Genomic DNA, 19,687 nt, shown 5'->3' on the forward strand with positions numbered 1-19,687 from the left:
ACATTATTAATAAATTAAATTTATATTTCAATAATATTTTTCGATGAAATGCCTATTCAGAACAATATGAAATATATTTTATTCATTCAAAAATTTCATATATTAAAAACAAAAAATATTCTTTACGTATCATCATTCCTATAAAATTTGATTTTAACATATAAACACATTGCGGGAGATTTAGTCAAAATCCCCTTATAGTAAAATTTTAATACAATGAGGACAAGTATAAAAAATTTCTTTTGAAAAGTCCAATATATACCACTATTATTAAAATAGAACCGTGCTACGTAGCTCGAAATCGAAGCCCCCGAATCCCCCTCCCCTCGAATTCAAAACGACGTCGTTTCATCGTTTTGAATTTTTTTTTTTTTTTTTGGTTCAATCAGAAGAAGAATAAAGAAAGAAGAAGAGAAGAAGAAGAAAGAGGCAGTGGCGGAGGCGACGACGGGCGGAGCCGGGGCGACGGCGGGCGGAGCCGGGACTGCGACGAGCTGTGGCGATCGGCCGAAGAGCTGTGATGAGCTGCGACGATTGGCCGACGAGCTACAATTGATCGACGGAAGGAGAGGGGCCCTCTCTCTCTCTCTCCATTCCCTTTTACCCTCCTCTTTCTCTTCTCCTCTCTTTTTCTCTCTTCTCTCCCTCTCTCTCTCTCTTCTATCTGTTTTTCGGGCTGTTCAGGGGGGAAATTTGGGGGGGAAAATCATTTTTGATTAAAATATTAAACTTTAAAATAATATAACTTTTGATGTAGATGTCGATTTTTAATAAAATTTGTATTTTTAGAATCCTCTCATTAAGATTTATCAAATAAGACCCATGTTAACCGTGAAATTCTTTAAAAAAAAAATTATTACTGTTGAAATTGATATAAATAATAACAGTAACATGTTATTCTGGCAATATTGTCCAAGAAAAAAATATTTCATTTTGTCTTTAATCAATTATGTGTTTTCTCCTTCAGGGGTTTATGAAACAAAATAAATTGGGTTTTTTTTTTTCACCAAACAATAGTTCAATGGAGGGGTTTTGGCTAAATTTTCCAACATTGTATTTGTTCATTATCTTCACCATTAATATACACTCATGATATCAATTATTATCAATTAGCTTATTTCATCCTCTTTACCATTATACTTATTTTTTAAAATCAAAACATTATTGTCTTTGAATATTTAGGGGTAAAGAATATTGAAATAAATTAGTTTTGAAGATTTGCGCATCATATTGTGTTTCAATATAGACATTGAAAACGTTGATTGCAACAATGAAAATTTTAATTTATGACTTAGTTTTTTGATTTTTTATTAATCTCGTTCGTATGTTGGGAAGATGAGTTTATTCATCGTGTTCAAAAAATTAGAGTTTAATTTTTACACAATGTTCAATTATTTATATTAGAACAAAACAATTTTGTTCAAAATTATTAAGATTGGCCAAATATTAAATATTCATACAAAAAAAAATTGAATCTTTTAAGTTAGTTCGATTAAAATAAATTAAATTTTTATTCATCGTTCAGATATAAATTTGTAAACACATTAAATTTGTTCAACTCTGTATTTATGAGTATAACTAATTTGATGAATTTGAAACGACGATGAGAGACAAAAGTTCAAGACAGATAATGAATATCAACACCATCGAAAATTGAGGCCGAATGAAACACTTCGTCGACAATCTGAAACGACAAGACGATGAAATGAAAGAGTTCAATACCAACTATGAAAATCAACACCAACGAAAATGGAGACGGAATGAAACCTCTGTTAGATAATGTCTCAATGGGACGACATAATTAAATGTGGTGTTATCATTTATAAGAAGCCTACAATTTAAGTGATTCAATTTAGTTAATAGGCTTAAGGGTATATGTGTTATGGACCTAATGTGTAGATACTAGTTATATAATTTCTATTTCTATGAGGGGCAGAAATAGAAATTAAAACATATTGGTTAAAGTTGGTTTTCATTACCTTTCAGTTTTAAAACCAATAATGGTTAATTTATTAGTTTTCATTACCTTTCAGTTTTAAAACCAATAATGGTTAATTTATTGGTTTTCATTACCTTTCAGTTTTAAACCAATAATGGTTAATTTATTGGTTTTCATTACCTTTCAGTTATGAAAACCAATTACAACCTTTAAAAGGTTATGGTCCCTATTCCTTCCTAAGGTGAAAAAATTAAGAACACTGTTTTTTTTTTCTAAATCCTCTCAAGGAGAAACATAAGGCACCAAAGGGGAAAGGATTAGAAGGCAATAACATAGTCAATATCAAGGTTTTATTGACAATCAGACGCTTCCGTTTAACCGTTCATCGATGGATTCAGGTATGTCATTTTGTCTTGATTTCTTGATGATATACATGGTAGATGATCCGAAACATGAAGTTTCATGTTTTGAAATTTATGTTTACAAGTGGTATCAGAGCGGTTATATCATGTGTATTATCAGAATAGATATGCTTTTATTCATCCTATTTAGTTTCTTGGAATCAGATTCTGTTTTTTGTATTTCTGTTTTTCCCTCTGCTGCAAATTCTGTTTTGTTTTCTGGAAATGGAACATAATTCGGATGGGCGGTTCATTTTTCAAATGGTGAACATCATGTATTTATATATATATGTATATATTTGGGATTGCTGCAGATTATATAACATATACGGGGTAACAAATTTAGAAATCTTTAAATTTAATGTAATTTCATACAACGTCTACGGAAATTTAATTTTTTAATGTTCTAAATATAAGTCAATTCAAACAAGATGTCACAAAAGTGATCTCTCTTGTCTAGATTGTTTTATATGGAATTTTTTGAAATTCATGTCTGTGTATCTCATGCGGGTATTTATCGGTCCAAAGACATGATTAAGACTTGGCAGAACTACACACACATTTTGTGGTGATAAACATGTGCCAATTGTCAAGGAAACCTAATGTGAATAATAAATCCATCAAAAGATAGATTTGTTATTTGACATAACTTATTGTCAATGTTTAATCATTACAACAAGAATACCACTTACAGTTAATATCACTACCCAAAGGCTTGGTATTAATGTTGTGCTAGGTATCTTGAGATGTTGTCAATAAATTAATTTATTTAGAGATTATCTGTTTGGTAACTTATTCAAGATGAGGTAATTGTTCCTGAGGAACAAACTCTACAACCTCAACCTCAAGAATCTGTGCGATTAAGGCGATCCACCAGAGAAAGGAGATTTGCATTTTCAGATGATTATATTGTATATCTCCAGGAACATGAGGTAGAAAATGGAATGTCGAAAGATGATCCAATCAACTCTCGTCAAGCCATGGAAAGTTCCAACTCTCATAAGTGGATAGAAGCCATGAATGAAGAATATAAGTCTATGCAAGACAATAAAGTTTGGGAACTTGTCTCATTACCAGTTGGTGCGAAACCCGTAGGTTGTAAATGGATATTTAAAACCAAAAGAGATTCAAATGGTAATGTGGAGAGGAATAAGGCACGTCTTGTAGCCAAAGGCTTTACTCAAAAAGAAGGAATTGACTTTAAAGAAACTTTCTCTCCAGTTTCTTCGAAAGATTCTTTTAGGACAATTATGGCGCTTGTTGCATATTTTGATCTTGAGTTGCATCAGATGGATGTCAAAACAGCTTTTCTTAATGGTGACATTAAAGAAACAATTTATATGGTGCAGCCAGAAAACTTTGTGTCAGGAGACCCAAAGAATATGGTTTGCAAATTGACTAAATCCATCTATGGACTCAAACAAGCTTCTCGTCAGTGGTACTTCAAATTTCATCAAGTTCTCACTTCGTATGGTTTTGAAACTAACGTTGTTGATGAATGTGTGTATCACAAGTTCAGTGGGAGTAAACACATATTTTTGGTTTTATATGTTGACGACATATTGCTTGCCACAAACGATATAAACTTGTTGCATGACACCAAGAGATTTCTATCTAAGAATTTTGAAATGAAAGATCTTGGTGATGCTTCCTTTGTATTAGGAATCGAAATACTCCGAGATCGTTCTCGGGGTATTCTGGGATTATCACAAAGGAGCTATATCGAAAAAATACTCATTAGATTTGGCATGCAAAATTGTAAATCAGGTGAAACCCCGGTTGCTAAGGGAGACAAGTTTAGTCTCAGCCAATGCTCGAAGAACAGTCTTGAAATTCAAGAAATGCAGAAGATTCCTTATGCCTCAGCTGTAGGGAGTCTAATGTATGCTCAAGTATGTACGCGTCCGGATATTGCGTTTATAGTTGGCATGTTAGGCAGATATTTAAGTAATCCTGGCATGGATCATTGGAAAGCAGTCAAGCGTGTTATGCGATATTTACAGAGAACAAAGGAATATATGCTCACATATAGGAGATCGGATAAGTTAGAGGTCATTGGATATTCCGACTCCGATTTTGCTGGATGCCAAGACAGTAGGAAATCCACATCAGGCTATATTTATCTGTTAGCTGGCGGAGCAATTTCTTGGAGGTCTGCAAAGCAGACGCTCATAGCTTCATCCACCATGGCTGCAGAGTTTGTAGCATGTTATGAGGCATCAAACCAAGGGATATGGCTGCGGAATTTTGTCACTGGGTTGCGTATTTTGGAAGGCACTGAAAGACCACTTAAGATATATTGTGACAATAAGTCTGCAGTTTTATATTCCGATAACAACAGGAGCTCGACAAAATCAAAGCATATTGATATCAAGTTCCTAGTTGTAAAAGAAAGAGTGCAGAGTGGACAGATTTCCATAGAGCACATTGGGACAAACTCCATGATAGCGGATCCACTTACGAAGAAACTACCACCCAAGGTCTTTCATGAGCACACTGCTCATATGGGTGTTGTTCTATTTGAGAACATTCTGGTTTAGTGGGAGTTTGTATTTATATTACTGCTTTATGTCAGCCTTGAGTTTTATCTATGTAATTAGATTAATTTCTGCAGAAATGAAGTATTCAGTTTATTACGCTCTGTTACGTATTGTGAAGTATTGATCTCAATAAAGTTAAGTAGGACCAGTTGGACATAGGCATGTATGGATCACATCACATGTAATTTCCATGCTACGCATCCATGATTGATCTATGTCATTTAGCTATATTTGTATACGTGACCATTGGTGGGTTGAGTTACGATTGATGTAACGAAGACCGCTTTGAACCTATATTAATATAGTTAATGGACAAGATTGTTTGGATACCCTCAAGTTATGATAACAAATTTCTGAGCTCACTAAAGTTAAGCACATTTTTCAAGATACATATGTGGTCCAGTGGGAGATTGTTAGAAAATGTCTCAATGGGACGACATAATTAAATGTGATGTTATCATTTATAAGAAGCCTACAATTTAAGTGATTCAATTTAGTTAATAGGCTTAAGGGTATATGTGTTATGGACCTAATGTGTAGATACTAGTTGTATAATTTCTATTTCTATGAGGGGCAAAAATAGAAATTAAAACATATTGGTTAAAGTTGGTTTTCATTACCTTTCAGTTTTAAAACCAATAATGGTTAATTTATTGGTTTTCATTACCTTTCAGTTTTAAAACCAATAATGGTTAATTTATTGGTTTTCATTACTTTTCAGTTTTAAACCAATAATGGTTAATTTATTGGTTTTCATTACCTTTCAGTTATGAAAACCAATTACAACATTTAAAAGGTTATGGTCCCTATTCCTTCCTAAGGTGAAAAAATTAAGAACACTGTTTTGTTTTTCTAAATCCTCTCAAGGAGAAACATAAGGCACCAAAGGGGAAAGGATTAGAAGGCAATAACATAGTCAATATCAAGGTTTTATTGACAATCAGACGCTTCCGTTTAACCGTTCATCGATAGATTCAGGTATGTCATTTTGTCTTGATTTCTTGATGATATACATGGTAGATGATCCGAAACATGAAGTTTCATGTTCTGAAATTTATGTTTACAACCACTGCTGAAGATGGAGATCAAGACTAACAAATATGGTCTCTATTGATATTTGTTCTGAAGATTGTGGGGTTTTGTTGTGTATAGTGGTGAAGATAAAGAGTCGTTAGTGTGTGTAATGGTGTATATTCAAATAGTTAGTAGTGAGTTAATATAAGGTTAGCAATGAAAAGTTAAGGTGTGAATTAAGATATTTTTAAACCTTAAAAATTATTTTGTTTATATACTAAGTAATGGTGTGTACTGAGAATATTAGCGGTGTGTAAATAGAATCACCTAAAAAAATGGTAAATTACAAATACGCCCCGAAATTTGTTTAAAATACTATTTGTCTCTTAGGCCTTGTTTGGCAAGTAGCTTTTTTAGCCAAAAAGTCACTAAAAAAATCAAAAAGCTAGCAACTCATATCAAAAAGTCAAAGATTCTCTTTTCTCTCTACTTTTTGCACATCTTTTCGTAAAAAGCCAAAAAATCATCCCAAACAGTTCGTTTGGGAAGTGGGTTGACTTTTTGACATTTTGGCTTTTTTGGCTATTTTAGCTTGGGCTAAAAAGCTTGGTTTGGGAAGAGCTTTTTGGTTTTTTTGACTTTTTTTGTGAGAGAAGAGTGTAATGATTATGTGTTGGATGTGATGTTTTGTTTGTTGTGGCTAAAATAGCCTATTTTGTCTTTTGTGGCTAAAATAGCCAAAAAAGCCCATAAACTAACTTGCCAAACGGAGGCTAATTTTTTTTAACTCATATTTTAGCCAAATAGCAAAAAAGTTACTAAATTAGTCTGTTCTCAAATGAGGCCTTATAGTTCTAAAAATTACATTCCGTTTTTTTAAATTTCTAATTTTATATTAATAAATCATCGAGTTAATTAATAATTTTTAATGATGTCATAAATTTATTTCAATTAATAATTCAGATAATTTTATCATTATGTAGAAGAACAGTTAGAAATTTTATTTTTTTAATTAATTTTGCTAAATAAAAAATTATGGCAAGGGAATATTTATAATTTTTCAAACCACAAGAAGCAATTCATATTTTAAAGAAATCTCAAGAAACGCATTTGTAATTTATCCAAAATATTATTTATGGGTAATGCCATGTTGTGGTATCCATATACAAGTTATGACATTTATGACTCAATTTTATGGTAATCATAATTTTTTTAAAAAAAATTATAACTAAATACTACATAAAATATAATAAAAGAGTTCGTTGATCATAACCAAAATAATATAATGACCAACATGTGTACAACTAAGTCATAATTAATACCTCAACACGTCATAATCAAATGCCACAAAGGTCTTAATTAGATGGCATATGTACCCTTGAATTTCTCATTATTCACACATAAAAATTCATACCAAGAATAATGTTATTTTAGTAAATAAGTATCTTTAAGTCACATTATTATGTATTAAAATTAGAAAAATATTAGAGAATTTAAAATTTCTAACAAAAGTTTTATCAAATATAAGACTCACACCATGAGAGATATTTGATAATTTTTTTTTATATTCCCGACACTACTCTTAAAATCATGTACGAATCTATTTGTTTTTATATTATTGCTCAAAAAATAATAATAAAAGTAAGACTAATCAACTTGTTTGGTTTCTATTTTCAGAATTCACTTTTTAGAAAATTGAAATTTTTTATTTTTCATATTTTTGTTGTGTTCATTGAATTTTTTTAATATTCTAAGCAATTTTTTTTAATTTTTAAATATACCTAACATTAATACACTTAAAAAGCCTAATGTTTGTGAAAAAATCTGTAGAAAATTCACTAAATACCAAAAATATTAAAAAAATGAGAATTCAGTATATTTTTCGTATTCTTGTGTATTTATTAATATTTTAAAATATTTTTTATAAATATTTTATTTTTTAGATACATCTAAGTAAGATGCATCTAAAAAAGTAAAAAAATGATTAAAATTTTAAAAATATTCATCAAAAAAAAAACAAAAAATAAAATATTTAATTTTTAAAAAATTAAAACCAAATACACTGAATAATACTATACGAACAAAAAAAGATATAAAAAAAATTATACAGAATGAAGTATCTGTTTCGTGGTCTAATTACTTAAAATAAAAAAATAAAAAATAAAAAACCCTCATCAAGTCGTTGTTACTGGTGAAAATGCCACTACCATGCGGTGAATTATGTTGAAATATTCGGACAGTGCGGGCAGCCCTCGAAATTCGGGTCTGCCCAGCCCGAACCAAGTGACAAAAATTTAGGCATAGGCCCAGGCCTACTCAAAATAAGGCGAGTCTTTTTTTTCTTTTTGAAAATAATTGGTAGATATATTATATATATAGATTATTTATGAGTGATAAAAAGTCAAAAAAACATATATTATACTATTTTAATTATGATTAATGAGATATTTAGTTATATTTTATGTGGTATTTAGTTATGACTCATGTTGTTTTTTTGTTATGACTAAAAAAAATATAAAGTTATGTAATTTTCTTTTTTTGCTATGTCATTATTTTGGAAAAAATTTACCTATAGTCCTATCTTGAGAAATGATGATTCGATTAGTCCCAAGAATTTTTTGATAGGCCAATTACTCTCATTGATTTTGAAAATGTAGATTTAATATATTATTTGAAAATTAAATTTACGGTTTACCTTTATTTCTATTATGCTTTTTTTTTTCTTCCTTCCTTTTGCGTTAGAAATGTAAAATACACAACTTATGATAATCAAATTTGGGATAAATTTTTATAAAAAAATCTTTTTTATTTGGAAAGACTTGATATATGAAATTCTTCAAATATTTCAAAAGGAGTACAAAAACTCCTTAGTAAGTTTTGAGCAATGCATGGTTTCAATATGTAACACTCCAATATAACTGTACGGGGAGCAGATATTCCGGCGTGCCCGTATTCCTTTCTTCCGAGCTCCGTCGATGTCCGATCACCTGCGAGTCAATAAGGATGAGCTACCCGGCGGTGTGTGGCCGGAAAAACCCCTCCGACGGTCAAGTTAGCACACACCTTAGAGGGAATAGAGAGAAGGGAGAGAGGGTTTGAGTGTAGGGATTTTCTTACAGAGTGTTCGTCCCGTATGGGGGGCGCAGACAGGCTTATATACCTTCTGTGCCCCATATCCACTCCCTGTCATCTCCTGACACGTGGCTCTGCTATCCCATCTGTCAGCTTAAACCATGTCGTTCATCACCTGCTCTCAACTGCCTGCCAGCATAGCTGGAGCTCGGCAGCCGAGCTGCCCTACCTCGGTCATACCATGCTTCATACCTTAAGCGCCCGACCGGATAACCGAATGAAGGACCGGGCTAGGCGGCATCTCGGCAAAGCTTAGCCCGGGATCCTCCTTTGGTCGGTCTTCTCGCCGGTCAGTCAACTACCTCGGCTGACCGCGCCTTTCCGAGCGCCGGCCTCTCGGTCTGTCTGATCTCGACAATCCTCAGACCGAGCATCCTGGTCTGACCGGTCACTTCCTGGCCGAGCACCTTCTGCACGGTTCGGGGCAGCACATAGTCCAAACTCTGCCCGGCCCAAGTTCTGGTAGCCCATCTCCGGGTGAACAGTCGATCATCTCGGCCCACTGCTCTGCTGGGCCCCCAACCTGTTCGGTTTATACCTCGGCCCAACGCCGGAGCATAAATCACCCTCTCAATAACACTCTAAAAAAAAAAAAAAAAACTCCTCATTACACTTTTTGCAAACATAACACTCTAATGTAATATTAAAAAAAAAAAAAAAAATCTTTATTATACTTTTTCCAAACCTAACACTATAATGTAATACTAAAAAAAAAAAAAAACTCCCTATTAAACTTTTTTTAAACATAACACTCCAATGTAACATTATAAAAAAACTTCTTAGTGTACTTTTTCTAAACGTAATATTCCAATGTAACACTTCACCAAAAGGGTATGGGATTTTTCAAACCATTTTAAAATGGTATAGGATTCTTCAAACTATTTCAAAAGGAATATAAAAATTCCTCAATAAGCTTTAGGTAAATGTATAATTTCAAACTGTGAGTGTTACATTTGAAAAAGTACACTAAGTAGTGTTTTAGTGTTTTTATGTGTATTATATTGAAGTGTTATGTTTGAGATTATATTGATTGGAGTGTTACATTTGAGAAAAGCACACTCAGGAGTTTTTTGTGTATTACATTGGAGTGTGTTATAATGGAGTGGGACGTTTGGGAAAAGTTCAAAGTGTTACGTTGTTACGTTTGGAAAAAATATATTACGGAATTTTTTAGTATGGTACATTATTAGAGCGTTGTTACGTTCTTATTCGTAATGTGAGATTTATTCTAAAATGAGGGAAAATCCAAAACCTCTATAGTGCAGATACGCCAAATATGTAATTTCCCAAACATGTAAGTGACTATCCTTTTGTGTAGTTTTCATTTTAATGGGACTTTTGGATTCGTAAGAAAAAATGAAGGATTAAACAGTTCACAAAATCACATTTTAGAGAAAGCTGCACCATTTGGTACTAAGAGTGTTTTTTTTATGCATCAATTAGTCCTATTTTTTTTTATAAGATTTATTAGTTGATTTTTAGTTTACATTAATAACTTTGGTGTGACTTTATTTTTCTATTGTGGGTGATTCGATTTTTGTGTTAGTGTTCCTTTCCGATGTATCCAAAAAAAAAGATTTTTGTGTTAGTGTGGTAACTTGTGCAAGGGTTTTGATTGTGTAACAATAACTGGGAGTAGGGGGCAACGTTTCTAAGGGTTTTGGTGTTTATCATTTGAATAATGTTTGGGACCTTCTCTACCACGTGGCGGGTGGTGATTAGGGGAGGAGGGAAAAAAAGAAAAAGAAAAAGAAAATGTAACCAATGAGAGAGAGAGGGGGTCAAAGGGGGTGGGAGAAAAAGGGGATGAATCATTATTGTTATCATTTTGGCTGATTTTTTTTGAATGACGTGAACCTCGTGGCGTAACCTCAACAACATCAAGTACACAATCAATTTCATATACAACATATAAAGTAAATATAACATCGACAAACAATTACACTCCATTGTCAACATCAACGACTCTCTAACCACCATATCGCCATACATTACACATTAACCACCGCATCGCCAAATGATACCATGACATTAAGAATGCCCTTAGTGTTATTTTATTATATTGGCTGACACGATCGGAACTACACACCCATCATCAATACTACTAAACATACATACTGGAAACAAAAACACACTACTCCAAGTACAAATGAGTTAGAACCCAGATTACATGGAAATTCCGTAAAACAATGTTTACTTACCACATGCTACGTACCCAAATTGACATCACACACATATGCAATACAGTATCCAATTCTCTAATGTTACTGCACTTCTTCTTTTTCCAACGATGCCGACGTGTTTGATGTCAATAGAAATGTATTCAACTAAAAGACCGATACACAACATCTAAAATCCATTCTTGAAAACAGAGGAACCAACAATGCTTACTTACACCAAACCATATTCTAATGTTATATAAATCATTCAGACTAACGCATATTCAACATAAGATTAGCACCACTCTAACGAGTTAAAATAGGGAAGCACATCATCAACCAAATCATATCTTCGCAAACCCACACATGACAACTACTCTTTCATTTTCAACAATGTCTTCTTTTCAGTGACTACCCACTTTCGACAACAAACAACATTACGTGACAAATCAAGCTAACATCACTTTATAACAAACATCACAGTAACAATACACCAACTTCACAAACCTATACATATCATAATAACAATCACCATACGTATAATGTAAACCCAAATCACATAACATTACAAACAGAAAACTCAAACTACATAACAAAATAGATACCTTCTTGCTTTTGCATCATGTTACAATATCCCAAATCTACAGACATTGATGCTATGTTTTCGAACCACAATCAAGGTATTGCAAAGGCCGTTCAATTTGCCCTTCACGCTTTGTCAATTGCATACACAGTGACCGAATCGATGTGACATCTAATGTTTTAGGGTTCCTCACATCTAGGGTTTCCACGCTTCATTTTCAAAGATGCAAACATTACAATCACCATTCCATTTCTAACACTCCGACGTTTACTGACTAAACATTAATCCTCATAATCTTTCCAGTTCCCCAGCTTCAACACTAACCACAAAGGAAATGAAGATTACCCAATTTCGTAAATTGCCACTGTGTAAAATACCATTAATGTCCATTGCTTTGTAACACACACACACATTTTTTTGATCGGCAAAAGAAAGCTTTATTGATGGAAAAGCAAAATACATGCAAGAATACATCAACCAAGCAGGGAAGTGCACTGAGCATCATAACTACCCTCTACAATCCCAACTAGGTTGGCACTGCAAAGGAAGCAAAATCATATGCTAGCACTTGACCCAAGATTGGTGAGAAACCAATCAAGCAAACAACAAAAGAGAAAGAACAAAAAGAACAGAAAAAAAAAAACACCCTCTTCAAACAATAGCCATTATAGACTGGGGCATTAGATGGCATGAGTAGCAGGATAGCATTTCAATAGCAGAAACCAACACCAGCCATCAATCAAGCAGACCATCAAAGCATCACAGAATCACTCTTTGATCATCCTAACCACTTCATGCCCTTACTTCCAATTGTTAGCTGCTCAGGTGGACCAGAGCCAGGCTGATAGCAACATCACAACATCTGCAGCCACACAGATCAGCCTCAGCACTGCAACCTGCAACTGCACACCAACTGAATACCACCATACACCAACAGAATTCGCCAACCTGCAACTGCAGACCAAGGCACTATCAGCCAACAAACAACACATGCAACCAAGAGCAACATTGCAGCAGATCACAGAATTGAGGAAGGTGCCTCAAAAGCCAAATGCCCCAGAAGCACACCAGCAACAATGCAGAAGCAGAGCACACACAACAGAAGCAGAATACACACAGAAATTACTCATGGTATCACAGCAGACTACCCCAACCAACAATACCAACAAACTTACAGCAACAATGCAGAAGCATAACACAGAAGCAGAGCACACACAACAGAAGCAGAATACACACAGAAATTACTCGTGGTATCACAGTAGACTACCCCAACCAAGAATACCAGCAAACTTACAACAACAATGCAGAAGCATAACACAGAAGCAGAGCACACAAAATGGAAGCCACACACACACAGAAGCAGAACACACACACATAGCACTCAACAGAAGCAGAATTCATCAAATGCACCTCCTGGTCTGGTTGAAGTTAAATATAAAATCATGAATGGAATAAGAGTATGAGTTCCCAATAGAGTGACTTTTCAACCAAATGGCAACTCTAGTCTTGATAAGCTCACAAAGCTGCAGGGAGTTAGGTTGAGCACTATTAAACACACAATCGTTCCTGAGTTTCCAAATTGACCATAAAACAGCAAGTGGTAAGGCTTTCCATATTTGGAGTTCCTTCTTCCTGATTTTAGTGCCAATCCACCAATCAAATAAGGCCACCATAGAGCCTGGACATATCCAGTGAAAACCACACCAATCTATAATGTCAGACCAAATTTTCCAGGCAAAAGGGCAAAGGAGCAATACATGGTTAAGGGACTCAGGTTCTTCTCTGCAAAAGTGACACTGAGTAACCGCCTCGCCTCTAAGAACAGCAATGCTATCATGGAACACAGATGTTTTGATTCTCCCTTTCCAAGCCAGCCAAGAAAAAAATTGAACTTTTGGTGGTGTGATGTTATTCCAGATGAGCTTAGGCATGGACACAACTGGACCTCTATTAGACTGCAACCAACAGAATAAGTCACATGATCTGAAGGAACCCTGATTTGAAGCTTTCCATCTCATACCATCCTGCACCTCATGCCTTAATAATGGCCCATTACCCAGTAGGACTTGCAAATTTTGAACTTCCTCCTCTTCCCATGCCAATAGAGGTCTCCTAAAGGTTAAGTTCCAGTTGGGGTAGCTATTTTTCCTATCCATGAAATCTTTAAGAGAACCATCTTTATCAGAAGAAAGACAAAATAGTCTAGGAAAGAGGGATTAAAGACAGTCACCACCTAGCCAACCATCCTTCTAGAATGAGATATTGGCCCCATTACCAACAACCAATTCTGAGTTAACCAAGAAGTAGTCGAGTAAGGTAGGGTTATCAGCAGCTAAACCCATAATGTCTTTCCAGATCCAAGAGCAATTGGTAATAGTACCTTGGGAGTGAAACCAATTACCTGATCTGCTGCTGTACTTGCAACAAATCAATCTTCTCCATAGGGCTTGTTTTTCATTACAGAACCTCTACCACCATTTAGCAAGTAAACACTCATTAACTTGACCCAAACTTCTAACACCTAATCCTCCTTGATTTTTTTGACATTGAGACAACCTTCCAATTGACCAAGTGGACCTTTCTTTTGACCTCGGTGTCTCCCCACATAAAAGAAGCTTGAATTTTATCCACCTCTTTGATTATACCCTTTGGCATTTTAAACAAAGAAAGGTAGAAGATTGGGAGGCTTGAAAAAACTGACTTAATAAAGGTGAGTCTTCCAGCAAACGATAAAAGTCTTTTTTTCCATCCAGAAAGTTTACTTTTAAATTTATCCAGAACAGGTTTCCAGGTGGCTTTCCTTCTAGGGTTGGCACCAAGTGGAAGACCAAGATACTTCAATGGTAGCTTCTGAGTGAGACAGTTCAGTTTTGATGAAAAGTCATTAACTAAAGTCTCAGAGATTCCAATACCACAAACAACACTTTTGTGGAAATTAATTTTCAGACCTGACATAATCTCGAAACATCTAAGTATCCTCTTTAAAGTTGTGATTTCCATCGAATCTGCCTCGCAAAAGAGAATGGTGTCGTCAGCAAATTGCAGGTAAGTGAATTCTAGCCCATTAGGTCCAACATTAGCACCTTTAATTAAGCCCATAACCTTAGCTCTTGATAGTAAGATATTCATCCCCTCTGCTACAATATTGAAGAGGAAGGGTGAGAGTGGATCGCCCTGTCTGAGACCTCTTTTCGGTTGGATTTCATCAGTAGGTGAGCCATTGACAAGGATGGAAATACTTGTAGTTGATAAGCAAGTTTTCATCCAACCCAGCCATTTTGAACCAAAACCAAACTTTGCAAGCAAATCAAATAAGAACTCCCAATTCACCGTGTCAAAGGCTTTTTCAAAGTCAAGCTTAATGATCACCCCTTGCTTATTTGATTTTTTCCACCAATCTACAATCTCATTGGCAATAAGCACTCCATCCATTATATTTCTACCTCCAATGAATGCAGATTGTGCTTCATTCACAATGTTAGGCAAAAAAACCGTCAGTCTCTTGGATAGTACCTTGGAAAGGATTTTGTATATGGAACTAATCAAGCTAATGGGCCTTAAGTCAGACAGAGATACAGGATTATCCTTTTTGGGGATAAGACTCACAAATGAGCAATTAAGACCCCTGGCCAAAGTACTATTCTCGTGAAATTCTTTCATGAAGTTTAAAATGTCATGTTTCATAAAATTCCAGCATTTTTGGAAATAGGACAGGTTAAAGCCATCCGGACCTAGGGCTTTGTTTCCATCACAGTCCTTAATAGCAGCCCAAACTTCCTCTTCAGAGAAGGCACTGTCCAGCATGGTTGATGCATTATTGTGCATGTTGATGGAATTAAATTGGCCTCCCAATTTAGGCCTACACTTCCAATGGTCTGAGTAGAGTAATTTGAAATGATTCACCACGGTAGTTTTAATTTCAATAGGTTGCACCACTGAGATCCCATTGACTTCTATTGAATCGAGTGAATTTCTGTTATGTCTGTTTGTGGCAGTAATGTGGAAGAACCTGGTGTTCTTATCACCTTTCAATGACCAGATAAGCCTAGATTTCTGTGACCATAATCTCTCTTCCATCTTTCTCAACTTCCAAACTTCCCCTAATAATTCCATCCTTCTAGCAGATTCATCAACTTGGAAAGTTCTAACCTCAGCTAGCAAGTCCCATGAGTGAAGTTCAGCTTCCTTCTCCTTGAGATTTTCATTGATGTTACCAAATACCTCCTTATTCCAATTTTTGAGACACAGTTTAAGAGCTTGTAATTTCTTCTTTAGGATATAACTAGCCCAGCTCTCCAAATTTAAGTGCTCCCAATTTTGCTTCACTGTTTGATAAAAGCTGGTGTGCATAGCCCAAGAGTTAAGAAATCTAAAGGGTCTAGGACCCCAATCCCTCTCATCCTCCATTAGCAACAGAGGACAGTGATCAGACATTGATCTAGGCAAACCCCAAAGTTTGAACCTAAAAGATTCAAGTCACTCTGGATTTAAAACGAACCTATCAATTCTGCTCCACCTATCACTATCCTGAGAACTACCCCATGTGTATCTTCTGCCCAGCATTGGTAAGTCTAACCCTCCAATTTTTTTAATAAAATTTCTGAAATCCTTCATCCCCACATCCCTCCTGACACAACCCCTCATTTTCCCTATACTTTTGACTTCATTGAAATCACCCCCAATACACCAAGGATGAGTGAAAGTGGTTCTAACACACGCACACATTACAACAGCCCATATTGGTAATATTGTATATAATAGGACCTTTATGTCTATAAGAAATCTTTCAGGACCAAACAATGCATAAGTCCACAATCTAGGATTTATTGGTGCATCACCCATAGAAATATCGAGCCTATTGGGCATGGCTCATGGCTCGAGCTTCAAAACAAATAGGCTAGGCCTAGGATCTCAAGCTAGGGCTAATGGGCCACGAGTAGGCTTCGTGTGGGTCGTGGGCTGGTAGGCTAGATTTATATCCCCAATCGTAGTTGGTAACGCGGTTGTCACCCTTGTCATTTAGTGTGTCAACGGGCATCTATCTGGATGATCGGCATCGTCCCAGACGACCGCCCGGATGACTGGTATGCACAAATTTAGACAATTCTGGCAATTAAAATTTGGTAGATATAACATTACTTCTTTTTTTTTTTTCCCCCTTCAAAATCTCTTATACATTGGATGGATAATACTATTTATTGGCCAAAAATGCTAGAAACTCCAAAAAAAAAAAAAAAATTACTAAAAGTTTTACACAATTATGGATCTCATATGATATGAGTCTCATGCCCATATGAGTATTGTCTAAAAAAAAAATTATAATTTTTGAGGTCCCTAGCATTGCTCAAACGCCAAAAGTTGTAATTTAACAATTAGGCCACTTAATTTATTGTTCAAGATCTCATTTTAATAAGTTGAAGTTTTCAGAAAAAAAACTTGATCAGCTAATGTTTCGTGACAAATTTTTTTTATTGTTTCTCCAAAAATTTCTATTATTGTTTCAATAATAATAATAATAATAATAATAATAAAATAATAATATATCACACTTCAAAGTATTCCATTTAAAAAATATATATATATATACATTCACTCATCTAACATTTTGTTTTTCTAATACTTTAAAATTTCCACACTAGTTGCATATATTAGCCATTTTCTATATATAAGATTTTGGATATGAGATTGTCAAATAATAATAATAATAAAAAATGTGTATAATTTTGTCGTCACCAAACAAAAATCCAAATCCAGACTCCCATCTTCCCAAAAAAAAAAGAAAAAAAAGAAAAAAGTAAAACACATCCATCATAGAAAGTTCACCATCTTTAACATATTTGATTAATATAATCTCCCATTCCATAATTGAATGATTTTAATTATTAATCACTTCGGGGGTGTTTGTTTTCAAGGATTGGAAAGTAGAGGGATTTGGACTCCATGTCTAATTCATTATGGAGTTTATTGTTTAGTTGAGAATTTATAATCTAGATTAGGAGTCCCAGTGGACTATGAATCTCATATATATAGTGAGTAGGATTAAGTTTTTATATGATAAGTTTTTCTTTTGCAATAAAAAATCAACCACATAAAAGAATATTTGAAGCACAAGATTGGATTTTAAAATCCTTAATGAATATATAAATAAATTATTTTGTTTTCAACTCATAATACTCTGTGTGTATATATATATATATATATAAAACGAAAACTAATTGTAGACAAGGTCATTTGGATCCATTCGAAGAGCAAAAACTCAATATACATGTTTTTTACTTAATTAATATTTAATAGTTAATTTCAATTACATTATTGAATGCCATGTAATTTTTAAACAAATTTGATTCAATATGTGAATACTTCAATAAAAGTATGATTAATTTAAACAAAATTATTAGTATTCAACTATGTTTGTGTTGAAATTATAAACACATTACATATTAATGATCAAAATTTTAAAATTTAATTTGAATAAATATGTTTTATGTATTTACACAAAAATCATAGGTAAGAAATTATTTTCTATGATTGTTGAATTTTATATTCACGTGTCACTGCCATAGAAATATTTATGTCATGCGCGTTCTATGGTTAAGACTTTATTATTTAAAATAAATGATTATATTATTATATAACATAAAGTAAAAATAAAACTGACTAAGATGTTAAAAAAAAAGTGATGCTTTTTTTTTTATTTTTTATTTTTCTTATTTAGTAGTTTGAAAATACGAAAGTTGTTGAAATTTATAGGTTATAGTCACAAAACAAATTTAAAAAAATAAAAAAGTGATCCTTGAATTTTCTTTGTAATTAAATAGCTTTAAAATACAAAAACTGTTAAAAATAGAGTTAAAATTTGTATAGTAAGATAACATAGATATTTATTTTTTAACTACACAAAATTTAAATTTTAAAAAATTATAGATTGCATTTAACTCTTATATAATGTTAACTTACTACGGTTCTTATTTTTGAGTTCTTTTTTTTACCAATTTTAAAAAATTATAGGTGGCATTTTACTTTTATCTAATTTTTAAACTACTATTCTCTCCAGTCCTTCTATTATTAGAATTATATTAGATGTTGTTTTTCTTATCAAGTTTATCTTATCTTATTTTTGAATTTTTAAATTTCAACTTTGATTTTTTTTTTCCAATCTTCATTTGATATTTACTAAATTTCTCTCTACCTCATTTTTCTAGGATTTATCTAAATTTCTCTTTCTATATTCTTATAATTTATCTTCATATTTATACTTGATTTAAAAAAAAAAAAAAAATCTTTATCTTATATTTACATGATCTACTCTTACTCTTGATTTTCAATTAAATTTATTCTTTTTTTAGGATTTATCTAATTTTCACTTTCTATATTCTTTTAGTTTATCTTCAAATTCAAACTTAATTTATTTTTATTTTTGTTTTATATTTATAGAATCTCACTTTGATCTTTTTTTTTAGTTGAGATCAATCAAATCTATTATTTAAGTACCTATCTAAATTAATATTATAGAATTTTGTTATTAATTTTTAACATATTTAGTATTGTTTACCACCTTTTGTTACTTGCTCGTGCATAACATGGGTTACCACTAGTATATATTGAACTATTGTGTCCTAAATGATGTGTGATAGAAATGGTGGGATTGGAATCCCATGGAATTAAGTTGTAAAATGATACATTTGCCCTCCAAGTATTTGATTTCATTATATATTGTATTTAGTAAAATAAAACAAAACATAAAAATCTCAATTAAAAAATAAAATAAAATAAAATAATTTAATTTTTATTGATGTTTATTTATTGTTGAGATTTTGGACCAAATCACAACTGAAAACTTTGGACCAAACAAAAAAAATTAGGCAGAGATTTCATTATATATTGTTTATTTATTTATTGCTTATTTATTGTATTTAATT

The sequence above is a fragment of the Camellia sinensis genome, chromosome 6 (genome assembly GCF_055761805.1).
Source record: "Camellia sinensis isolate YWXY chromosome 6, ASM5576180v1, whole genome shotgun sequence".
NCBI classification, from domain to species: Eukaryota; Viridiplantae; Streptophyta; class Magnoliopsida; order Ericales; family Theaceae; genus Camellia; species Camellia sinensis.